Raw genomic sequence first — 12,332 nt, forward strand, 5'->3', positions numbered from 1 at the left:
CCCAGGCAGTGTTTCTGTGCAGGGAACCTCCCTGCCGGCATCACAATCCGGGGAGGCCTGGTAGCATGTGGTCTGGCCTGCTGGCAGAGGCCTAGGAGTAGCTGCGGAGTTGGGGAGGGTGGAAAGAAGCAAGGCCTGCTCCAGACTGCGGGTCTCAGACAGCCCCACCCCCACAAGCAGACTTTCTGGCTGAGCGGGACCATTCCAGCCCTGCCCTGACAGCTTTTCCTGGAAGCAGAGAACAGAACTTTGACCCCTGCTAACTGCCTGAGGGCACGCTTACCCAACCCAGTTCCGCCCAGAACAAGAGCTGATAACAGGACACAAAATCAACAGCATAGCCTGTTCCTCCAAGCAAATGCCACCTACTGACATGGACGGCATCTAGCACAGCCTTTCCACGGCACCCACTGACTCAATATACAGGGAGTGGTCCAATCTCACCCACAGACACCACCTAACGCCTCAGAAACTAAACAAGGTGTGTGAATACCCAAACAATAACCTAAAGGAAAGAAACAACAACTGATCGACATGGGAAGAAATCAGTGAAAGAACTCAGGAAATATGAAGAACCAAACAGAAAACACACCTCCAAAGAGGAGCACCAGCCCCCTAGAAATGGACACCAACCCAAATCAGGCAACCAAAATGACAGAAGAGGAATTTCATATGTGGATCATAAGAACACTCACTGAGCTGCAACAACAACTCAATAACCAACACAAAGAAACCACAAAAAGCCTCCAGGATCTGGAAAAAGAAATGGACACAATGAAGAAAAGTTTAACCGAACTCCTGGAAATGAAGAATCAATTCAGGCAACTACAAAATACAGTGGAAAGTCTGAAGAACAGGGTAGATCAAACAGAAGAAAGAATCTCAGAGATTGAAGATAACACCCTCCAACTAAATAAAACCATCACAGAGATAGAGCAGAGAAACAAGAGAAAAGAGCAAAGCCTACAAGAGATGTGGGATTATGTGAAGAAACCTAATGTGAGGGTCATAGGGTTACCAGAAGGGGAAGAGGACAACACCCAAGGGTTGGACAAGCTATTTGAAGATATAATAGAGGAAAATATCCCAGGCCTTGCTCAAAATCTCGATATACAAGTTCAAGAAGCTCAGAGGACCCCTGGGAGATTCAAAGCAAACAGGAAGATGTCACGACATGCAGTCATCAGACTGACCAAAATATCAACTAAAGAGGCCCTTCTAAGACCTGTAAGACGAAAGAAGCAAGTGACATACAAGGGAAAGCCAATTCGAATAACACCAGATTTCTCTAATGAGACTTTACAAGCAAGGAGAGACTGGGGCCCCATTCTCACTCTTCTGAAACAAAACAATGCCCACCCTAGAATCTTTTTCCCTGCAAAACTAAGCTTCATATATGAAGGAGAAATAAAGACATTCTCAGACAAGCAAAGTCTCAGAGAATTCACCAAGACAAGACCAGCCCTACAAGAAGTACTCAAAACAGTGTTACGCACGGAAAACCATAATAAAAACTCACGAATATAAAAACAACCAAAACCCAAAGATTAAAGGCCAGATAGTACAATGGCTCAAGACAGAAATCAAAGCAACAACATCCAACCCAACAGAATGAACAGTAATCTACCTTACCTATCAGTTCTCTCAATTAATGTGAATGGCTTAAACTCTCCACTCAAGAGACATAGGCTGGCTGAATGGATAAGAAAATACAGGCCAAGTATATGCTGTCTTCAGGAAACACATCTAACCTGCAAGGATGCATATAGACTAAAAGTAAAAGGGTGGAGATCAGTATTCCAAGCAAGTGGAAGCCAAAAGAAGGCTGGTGTGGCAGTTCTAATTTCAGACGATTTAGTTTTTAAACCAACAAAAGTAGTGAAAGACAAAGAGGGTCATTATATAATGGTGAAGGGCACACTTCAACAATAAGAGATAACAATTTTAAATATATATGCACCCCAACTTAGGTGCACCCAGATTCATAAAGCAAACTTTACTGGACCTAAGCAAATGGATTAATAGCAACTCCATAATCACCAGAGATTTCAACACCCCACTGACGGCACGAGACAGATCCTCCAAACAGAAAATTAATAAAGAAATAATGGACTTAAACAAAACTCTAGAACAATTGGGTCTGACTGACATTTACAGAACATTCTACCCAAAATCCACTGACTATACGTTCTTCTCATCAGCTCACGGGACATCTCTAAGATTGACCATATCCCAGGACACAAAGTAAACCTCAAGAAATTTAAAAAAATAGAAATCATACCATGTATCTTCTCAGATCACAGTGGAATAAAAGTAAAAATCAACCGTAACAGAAACTCACATTTCTACACAAAAACATGGAAATTAAACAACCTCCTACTAAATGATTACTTCATAAATGAAGAAATCAAGATGGAAATTAAAAAATTCTATACTCCTACACTGCTAGTGGGACTGCAAATTAGTTCAACCTCTGTGGAAAGCAATATGGAGATACCTTAAAGCGATACAAGTGAATCTACCATTTGATCCAGCAATCCCATTGCTGGGCATCTATCCAAACGATCCAATGACACTTTACAAAAAAGACACCTGCACTCGAATGTTTATAGCAGCACAATTCATAATTTCAAGGCTGTGGAAACAGCCCAAGTGCCCATCAATCCAAGAATGGATTAATAAAATGTGCTATATGTATACCATGGAGTACTATTCAGCTCTAAGTAACAATGGTGATATAGCACATCTTAAATTTTCCTGGTTAGAGCTGGAACCCATACTATTAAGTGAAGTTTCCCAAGAATGGAAAAACAAGCACCACATATACTCACCAGCAAATTGGTATTAACTGAACAGCACCTACGTGGTCACATAGGTACTGCAGTAATAGGGTATTGGGCAGGGGGAGGGGGGAGGGTATATACATATATAATGAGTGAGATGTGCACCATCTGGGAGATAGTCATGCTGGAGACTCAGACTTGTGGGGGGAGGGGGGAAATGGGCATTTATTCAAACCTTAAGATCTGTACCCCCATAATATGCCGAAATAAAAGAAAAAAAATGCCTGCCTAGCACATAATGTGAAGCTGGAACTATCTTAGACTTCAAGGCTATTCCTGCTTCACTCCTGACTACATGTCTTTGTGTTTAGAAGAAGTAGATTAGAGTAGTACACAGACTCAGTGTTCTCATTTTATACATTTTATCTTTAATTTGTGTACTCAGCTAGGTCTGTTTCTAACTTAGGGCTTAACATGATTATCTTAGAAAAATTTTGTAACCATCTATTATTGTAGACAGAATTAGGCAAGTTTCTCCTGGAAACCTCAAAAATGAGCTGTACACATAATTCTCTAACAAAAGACAACGATTTGCTGTAAAAATAAATACTGATGTGGAATTTCAGTTGTGGGGGTGCTCACAGCCCACGGGAATGCTGGAGGACCTGTAACTCCCCTATAATTTAAACTGCACTTTGTCCTTGTCTCAATCATTTCTCCATCTATATTATTTCTTCATTTCCTATTATTTCCAAATCCCTTGCAACTATCCTGCCTTGGGGCCTGTTTTGCTGGGAGAGTAGCTATTTCTGGGCAGAAGGTATCTAAAATGTATTGAGACTGATACTTTTATTACACCTTACTTAGATATTAGAAACAAATTTTCAGCTTGGTGCAGTGGCTCAATGCCTGCTATCCTAGCACTTTGGCATAGCCAAGGTGTGAGGATCTGTTGAGACCAGGAGTTCAAGACCAGCCTGAACAACATAGTGAGACCCCTGCCTCTACAAAAATTTAAAAATTAGCTGGATGTGGTGGCACATATCTGTAGTCTCAGCTACTCAGGGGGCTGAGGCAGGAGATCGCTAGAGCCCAGGAATTTAAGGTTGTAGTGACCTATGTGCTAGAGCCCAGGAGTTTGAAGTTATAGTGAGCTATGTATGATGACGCCACAGTACTATATCCTAGACAACAGAGCCAAAGCCTATCTCCAAAAATAAATAAAAACAAAATTTTTAGTGTAATTTTGCTTTGAGGAAAAATTAAAATGCTGAGAACATAAAGTAACCACAAACTTAGGAAAAGAGATTGTTCTATAGCCATAGCAAGTAACCACTAGAACCGGTTTTAAACCAATTCAATCAATCAATTACAATTGCTTTTGTGAGCACACTTTTGCAAAATAACCAGTGTCCGCCCAAGGACTCAATCAAGGATGGACTTACTTCAATAAACACACCTGTAAGTGCCATCCAAACACTGGCAGTCTCTCCCAAGTAACCAGTCTCCCACAGATTATATCAACCTAACCAAAAAAAAGATCAGCCATCCATTCTCTTCAAAGGCACTATATGCTGTACAAATATAGCTCTCCCTTAAATGAGCTTTAACTTTACTTTTTAAGTATTGAGCGGTGGTTTCATCATCCTTGGAAAAGGCCACTTTGACAAATCTGAAATGTCTAAATTTCACCTTCTGCTGGGATTATATTTGTCATTTATTTTTCACATTGGCAATTCTGTGTATTCTATAAAATGATATGTATGACCTTTACAACCACATTGTTTTGCTGTAAATGGTGGCCTTGGCAGGCTTTGGTTCCTCATATATGTGTATTATAATAATAGGTTCGGCAAACAAAATCCCAAAATTTGAAAGCACACTCTGATGACGACTCTTCGTACAGTCACTCCACAAATATTTACCAAATGCGTACTCTGTCTTCAGAACTGTTGAGTCCTGAAGATCTAGAATAAAGAAGAAAAAATTCTGTCCTCATGGACAAATACTCTCATGGAAGCCGACTGATAGTTTAAAAGAGAAAAATAAAAGGGAAAGGAAAATATGCATTGTGTCCAATTGTGATTACCTCAACAACAACAACAAAATATACATAAATATATATCAATTTCAACAGTGTTGAAAAGGCAGCGCATGGGACGAGGAGACCAGGTAGAGGAAGCATGTGACAGCCACACCGAGACTCGAGACTCTCCGTAGGCTAAACTCTGAGTAAGGGACAATGAAAAAGTGGAGCTAGGACAGCGGCTGTGGGACGCACATCCACACCAAATGCCACCCCAACTCTAGTACCCTGATTTTCTTCACTAAAAGTTCTACCTTATTTCATTCTATTTATTCCAGAGGTTTCTTTTTCTTTTCCCATCTCCTTTGGAGGGGGCAGGGACAGAATGGGAGGTGTCACCACTAAGGATTAAGAAATGAAATCAACATTTAACTCCGCCTTTAAGTGGAAGGGGCTGTTGTTCCATTGTATATTGGGTGTGAAGTGACTGAGGCAAAAAGGAAAAAAAAAAAAAAAAAAAGCAGAAAAGACTTCTGCTTTTCTTTGGCCCGTACGGGGATCGAACCCGCGACCTTGGCGTTATTAGCACCACGCTCTAACCAACTGAGCTAACCGGCCACCCTAAGGGCACTTTTTCTTTTAATTTTAAAAAAGCACAAGTTTTTTGGTTATTGTCTTCCAAAGAGACTTTTTCCATTTAGATATTTTTAATCACGACAAAGTAATAGTGTTTCTTCAAGTTTCTTTTTATGCTTTCCATTTTCCCTTACCACACTTCTGCGGGAAGAAACTAAAAAAGACAAGGCGAAAACCCTACCCCCAGGAGAAAGGAACTTCGCCTCTCCAGTGAAAAATAAAAATTTCTCAAACTCGCCTATTCCTCCCTGAGAAACATTCACGAGCCAGGCTTCCTTCTTCTGACCCTCGGAAGGATCGATGTGATCTGTGCGTCTGAATGGTTCGATTAAGAAACCGACCCGCGATAGCTGGTGGGTCGGTCCCGGCTCGCGGCGAGAGGAGTCCTCTCCGCACAGCCCTGCGGTCGGTCGTAAGGACCGGGAGACGCCCCTTCTCTGCTCCCCTCGGAACGCCCGGCGGGTCGTCCGTTGTTCCACTCGCGTCATTACAGTTAGCCGATTGTGTTCCTCCTTCCTCTTCTTGAGGGCTAGAATGTGCTGCCGTGTTCTTCATCCCTCGGGTGCCTCGGCGCCGCGCAGCACGGTCGGCAGCCCGATCACTGAACCTAACTAACGGGGAGGGTGTGCGGAGGTCATTCCTGCGGATTACCTGGCGTGCGGGTCTTCCAAATGCAGCTGAAGGATTCTCCAGATGTCAGCCGGAAGAATTCAGGAGTCTGAATGTTTTCCTTGTTTACAAAAAAAATTATTTTCAACAGAAATCAATTCACCTCTCCCTTGGTGGTGGAGTAGGAGGACGGTGAAGAAAGATAGCCTTCAGTAACAGCTCGGAAACCACCATTGTCAAAACAAACAAACTCTTTGTGCGGTCCCCTCCCTCCCATTTCCCGCCGCTCTAGCAGCTCACCGCCACCGGCTTCCTTCTCAGCTGAGCTTCCGCGTCTCTTCGCCACCAGGCGAGCCTCTGGCTCCGGAACTCACTTTCCGCGGCCGCGGGCGGGCGGCCTACGGGTTCGCAAGTTCCACCTGCTCAGCGCCCGACTCTTGTCTGACGGGGAACGCAGGATGGCGACGCAAACCGAGGTGTGCGCGTGTCGGAGGAGACAAGTCTGAGCTGTGGAGCCCTCGCCATGATCTTGGAGAGGCAGCCCTGTCCTGAACAATTTCCCAGAACTCAACGTCAGGCTCAACTCCAGTGTGGTGACCACGCAGGCCAAGGCCATTTCGAGTACAAGGAGGGACCCCGACTATTTCTGGAGTGACAGTGGCGCCCGCGAGCGCCCTAGATCTTCGGTTCGCCTCCAAGTTTCTCAGATTTCCATTTTGAGAGCAAAAAGGATAACGCTAAGCAGGCCTTCATACCCTGCTGTGGGACGCCCCTAGTAGCTACGCAAACTTTAAAGCATTTGAGGGACAGCGGTGTTGGGATATGCGATCTGAGTGAGTCCTCTTTACCTTGTGCTGGGAGGCTGTTTTCAATAGAAACAAAATACAAACAGCCTGAAGAATTAACAGAACTTAGTCGATTTATCCTTAGCCATATTGAGCCCTTAGGCTTAATATTTTTATCCACTGCCCTCCCCATTTTTTTAAAAACTATATACCTCCCCACACACATTTTGACGACTAATTAATTTTTATCCTAACACAAAGCAGACTCGTTTCTTCTTCTTTTTTCTTTTTTTATTTTTGAGACAGAGTCTCATTCTGTTGCCCAGGCTAGAGTGCTGTGGCATCAGCTTAGCTCACAGCAACCTCAAACTCCTGGGCTTAAGCAATCCTCCTGCCTCAGCCTCCCGAGTAGCTGGGACTACAGGCATGTGACTACAGGCATGTGCCACCATGTCCCGCTAATTATATATATATATTTAGTTGGCCAATTAATTTCTTTCTATTTTTTAGTAGAGAAAATTTTTTTAGGGGGTCTTCCTCTTGCTCAGGCTGGTTTCGAACTCCTGACCTTGAGCGATCTGCCCACCTAGGCCTCACAGAGTGCTAGGATTACAGACTTGAGCCACCACGCCTGGCCTAGATGTGTTTCTTTTATTATAATTATTAACATTTAAAAAATGAAACTGTTGGATCATTCTTGAATATATTGAAGATTGTAAACTTTGAATAATTTGATACAATCATTATTTATGAAAAATAAATGTATGGACAAGCATTTATTTTATAGCCTTTAATTTTGTCATTATTTTCTTCTTGAAGTTCACTTACCCACAGATGTATATCAAAATATAAAATAATTTTATGCTTAAAATTATTTCTAGCTTTCTATAACCTACTTTCCTGCAACAAAGATTATATATGTACATTACAATTAATTTAGGAGATGGCATAAGGCTCTAATTTTTATGAATTCCTCAGCAATAAATTATCACTAAAACCATTACTTGTATACAATCAAGCATAACAATAGAAATATTACAGATTTGCAAATTAGTAAATTACAAATTTACTAGTAAATTTACTAGTAAATTGCAAATTAGTAAATTAGTAAAAAACAAATTAGTAAATCTAAAGGTAAAAATAATTGGATATTGATCTAAATGACACAATTAACTACTTCATATAATCATTGATAAAGGTATACATTGCCATGATAGGTAAAGTAGCAGCATTAATTTTATGTCTAATTTTTAACTGCTGAGAAAATATATTTTAGTATACAAATAAATGAAAATAGATCAAGTTTAGTTATACCAATGTCTCATAATTATTTAACACTTTCTGAATTATTTGCCAAAAATTACATAGTAATCCATGATTAATAACTATTTTTCACATTCTATCCTATTGATAACTTGACTAGATTCTTCTTTAACTTGTTTAAAGCCGATAATTGGAAACTTCCTGACTTGCTAAAGGATGGTTACCTAGCTATTAGTAATAGAATAATTCAATTCCCTAACTCTTCCCCAACCTTTCTAATTGTCCCTGTGTTGGAGCCCAGGGCTTGTTGCACTTTGAGTTAATGAACTTTGGTTACACTGAGAAGAGTGAGAGAAACATGATGTTGTTGTTTTTGTTGTGTTATGGTTTTATTTTTGTTTTTGGAATGTGTTAGAAGTCCATTGGGAAAGGCATACCTTGATACCAGGAGTGTTCTCGGACAGGTCAATTTTAAATAAAATCTATATGGTGGTTGATGATTAAGAAACTGATCACCTGAGGCAACCTGGGATCTTGCATTTCCTAAAAGGCCTTCCTGTGTTTCCAAGGGTAAAATTACCCTAGGTTGACGACTGCTGCATTATTAGACCACTGGAACCCACTCCCTGAAAAGTAAAAAGAGTAGATATCCATGGTATGTCATGTTCGATACTTTGTGCTACCCATATTCCTAAGGGATAGGTATTATTGAGTGTTTAAGTAAGTTCACCATGGTCACATGGCTAATAAATAGCCATATGAAGTTCATCCCCATCTGTTTTCTTTGGGAATGAGAGTTGAAACATGTTTAAATTTGAAAAATAGAGAGAACGAGATCACTAAACTTTCAGTAATAGTCAGAAACATTAATTTAATCAATCAAAGTAGCCATTAGTTACTTTAATATTAATTTAATCACTTATTTGATTAATTTAGATTAATATTAATTTAATTCCTTTGCATTAACAAGGCAAAGGAAACTTACTATATGAACTACATATATAATGTTGGTGTGAAAGGCTTGTCATGATACCAAAATCATTTCTCAGTCGTGAGGAAAAGTCTTACTGCTAGGGTCTGCCCTGCCATGGAAAACTTTTCAGTTGGAAATAAAATGTAGCTCACTTCTAGCTAAATAGAGGGAAAAGAATAGTGATGCATATCTGTTGATTTGGGGCAAAAGAGTCAAATATATCACATAAAAAACAGATTAATCAACAATGAAATTTGTGTGTATGCAGTATAGATCCAGGAAAAAAAAAATGAGTGACCCAGAATAGAAGGGTATTTGACTCTTGCTACCCTTACTGGGCACACACTCCAGTACCCCAGCACCCCCCTCTTCATTACCACCTGAACACACCTGGACCTGCCTCCAGCTCATGGTCTCTCCCAGACAAAAGTTACCCTAGCAGAGAATGCAGATGAATTACAGGACTCAGTTTTTAGGTCCTAACTCCTCTTCAGGTCACTTTCAGGCACTAGAAAGATGCAGGCCAGATATTACAAGATAACAAGGAGTTTCTTGAATCCAACTTCCTTTCACTAATGCCTGAGGCTCTGGAGAAGAAAAACGCAGCAGCTTCACTGCAAAAAGGAGAATCTAAGAAAGTGGCCCCAAGGAGAGGGTAGGAGATCCATCAAAAAAGTCAAAGTCCCAAAGGAAGGGATGGAGTTGGAAGGAGGAGGTGGGAAGTCATATCTTTTAGTCAGTGTCATTTTAAACAGATGGGTCTGTTGTCTGTCGCTCCTTGGACTCCAGACTCTTGGGACAGAGTGAAGAGGGTAAGAGAAAATCAAGGTTGCGTGGAAACATACACACAGAAATCAAAAGGTGCCCTTAATTTGTGGGTGGATTTTGTAAATGGTTTGTAAGGGTCGATAGGTGGATAGAGCAGAGGGGTTTAAATGAAAACGCTATGCGCCCTACCCTTGGATGGTCATGAGTCTGGTGGACAGGTAAAGAGAGGAAAAACTATCTAGTGGGTGGATTTAAAGCTCCCAAGAGCATCGTAATTTGTACTTTGTTTTTACAGCTAAGATTGAGAGATGACTTCAGCTAAAATAGTTCAGAGGGGGAAAAAACCCAGAAAGGTGTGAGTACTGGAAGCAAACCCGCAACTTTGTAATCTAGCCCAACTGGGCTACCCAGTCATTCTAATGGCTTGTCCTTTCTTTGTTTTGAAAATATTTACTCCAGCAACATTCTTCTTGTGGATGGTCTTCCTGAAAGAAGTCCCTTCCTGCCTCCCACCCCTGCCTTAATAAAAAGAATGATAAATTCCAATTCAAACAAACTCTTTGGTTTTAAATCTCACTCATGGACTTGACAGAGGATGAGTAGGCTTTTTTAAACCTGCAGACTCTGACTGAGGAATCCATAGAAAGTTCTGCCCCTCCTAAAGGACGCGTCTGGCTAGTATGTCTGGCGCACTGAACTACTAGCCTCAGGTATGGCCCACAGTAGAAAGATCCAATTTCATGCCTGAAGGACAATCTGGGCTCCCTATGACTTTCCATTCTCACTTTTCCAGCATGTCTGAGTTTGGAATTGGAGGCTTCCTATCTGTTTGCTTCAGGTTTCTGGAGTCTGAGAAATTACATGAACAAATGGTACAGCTACTTTGGAAAACAGCAATTTCTTAAAAAAATTAATTTTAATATGTGATCTAGCAATTTCATTTTTAGATATATACCCAAGAGAAATGAAAACATATTTCTACTCAAAGACTTGTACAGAAATGTTCATAATGACATTAGTCATAACAGCAAAAAGTGGAAATAATCTAAATGCCTATCACCTGATTAATAGAGAAATAAAATGTATTATATCCATACAATGTAATATTATACAATGTAATATTATTCAGTCATAAAAAGGAATGAAGTACTAATACCTGCTACAGCTTGGATTAACCTCTTTCATGCTAAGTGAAAGAAGACAGACATTAAAGAGTACAAAGAGTACATGTTATAAGATTCTATTTATATGAAATGTCCAAAAAAGGCAAATCAATTGAGTAAGAAAGTTAGATTAGTGATTGTCTGAGGCTAGAGATGGGAATGGGGATTGACTGCAAATAGGCAAGAAGAGTCTTCTGGACACGATTTAAAATGTTCTAAAACTTGATTGTGGTGATAGTTGCACAAATCTGCACATTTACTAAGAAACATTGAATTGTACATTTAAAAACAGGTGAGTTTTCTGTTATGTAAATTATACCTAACTAAAGCTATTGTTAAAAAAAGTAACAAGTGGCTGGATGAATGGCTCATGCCCACCATCCCAGCACTTTGGGAGGGCAGGATGGGAGTATTGCTTGAGGCCAGAAGTTTGAGACCAACCTCTACAAAATAAAAAATTAGTTGGTTGTGTTGGTGTGCACTTGTAGTCTCATTTACTTGGGGGGCTGAGGCAGGAGGATCACATAAGCCCAGATGTTTAAGGCTACAGTGAGCTAGGATCACACCACTGCAACCTGGGCAACAGCACAGAGTGAGACCCCATTTCTAAAAATTAAAAAAATAATAATAATAATGAGTTTAAGAGTTTTCTAAAGTGGCTCTTCCCTTTTACATTCCCAGTGCTTTTTATGTCTTTATTATAGCCATTCCAGTGAGTGTGAAAAGGTATCTCATAGTGTTTGCATTTCAGTAATGACTAATGATGCTGCACTAATGATGTTGTGCTTATTGACCATTGGTATATCTTCTTGGATGAAATATCTATTCATATCCTTTGGCTTTTTAAAAAATTTTTCTATTTGCCTTCTTCCTATTAAGTTGGGGTGAAGATAACTGTATTTCCAGCTTAGCAATTAAAACAACTGAATAAATTAATATTTACTAAAAAATTAATAAATGTACTAATATATTTTTAAAAGGTCTTCTATGGCAACATATCAAACTTTAAATAAAAGCCAAAGCCCTTTCCACAGTTTGCCAGCAAGGTTGACGCTCTAGTGATTTCTCTCTTCTCATCTATTAATAATCCAAGTTCCCTCATTCTCTTCTCCACCCAACTTTTGATGTTCCTTGAAGGTGCCAATGAGGTTTATGACTCAGAGTCTTTGCACCTGCTATTGCTTGGGCCAGGAACCCTCCTGCCCCAGATCATCTCATCATAGCTTTCTTCCACTCATTTTTTTTCTCCCTGCCTCCCTCCTTCCTTCCTTCCCTGCTTGCTCCTTTGCCTAAACTCTTATGTCACATTCTTAGGGAATTCTTTCT

The 12,332-nt window shown here is 40.3% G+C and overlaps 1 non-coding gene across 1 annotated transcript; it reads right to left on the reverse strand.

Annotated features, from left to right (window-relative positions):
* Positions 1-5,353: 5,353 nt before the first annotated feature.
* Positions 5,354-5,427, reverse strand: TRNAI-AAU (transfer RNA isoleucine (anticodon AAU)). The gene has a single exon. It is a non-coding gene; the product is annotated as a tRNA-Ile (tRNA).
* Between the last annotated feature and the right edge of the window lie 6,905 nt (positions 5,428-12,332).

The sequence above is a fragment of the Microcebus murinus genome, chromosome 15 (genome assembly GCF_040939455.1).
Source record: "Microcebus murinus isolate Inina chromosome 15, M.murinus_Inina_mat1.0, whole genome shotgun sequence".
Lineage (NCBI taxonomy): Eukaryota > Metazoa > Chordata > Mammalia > Primates > Cheirogaleidae > Microcebus > Microcebus murinus.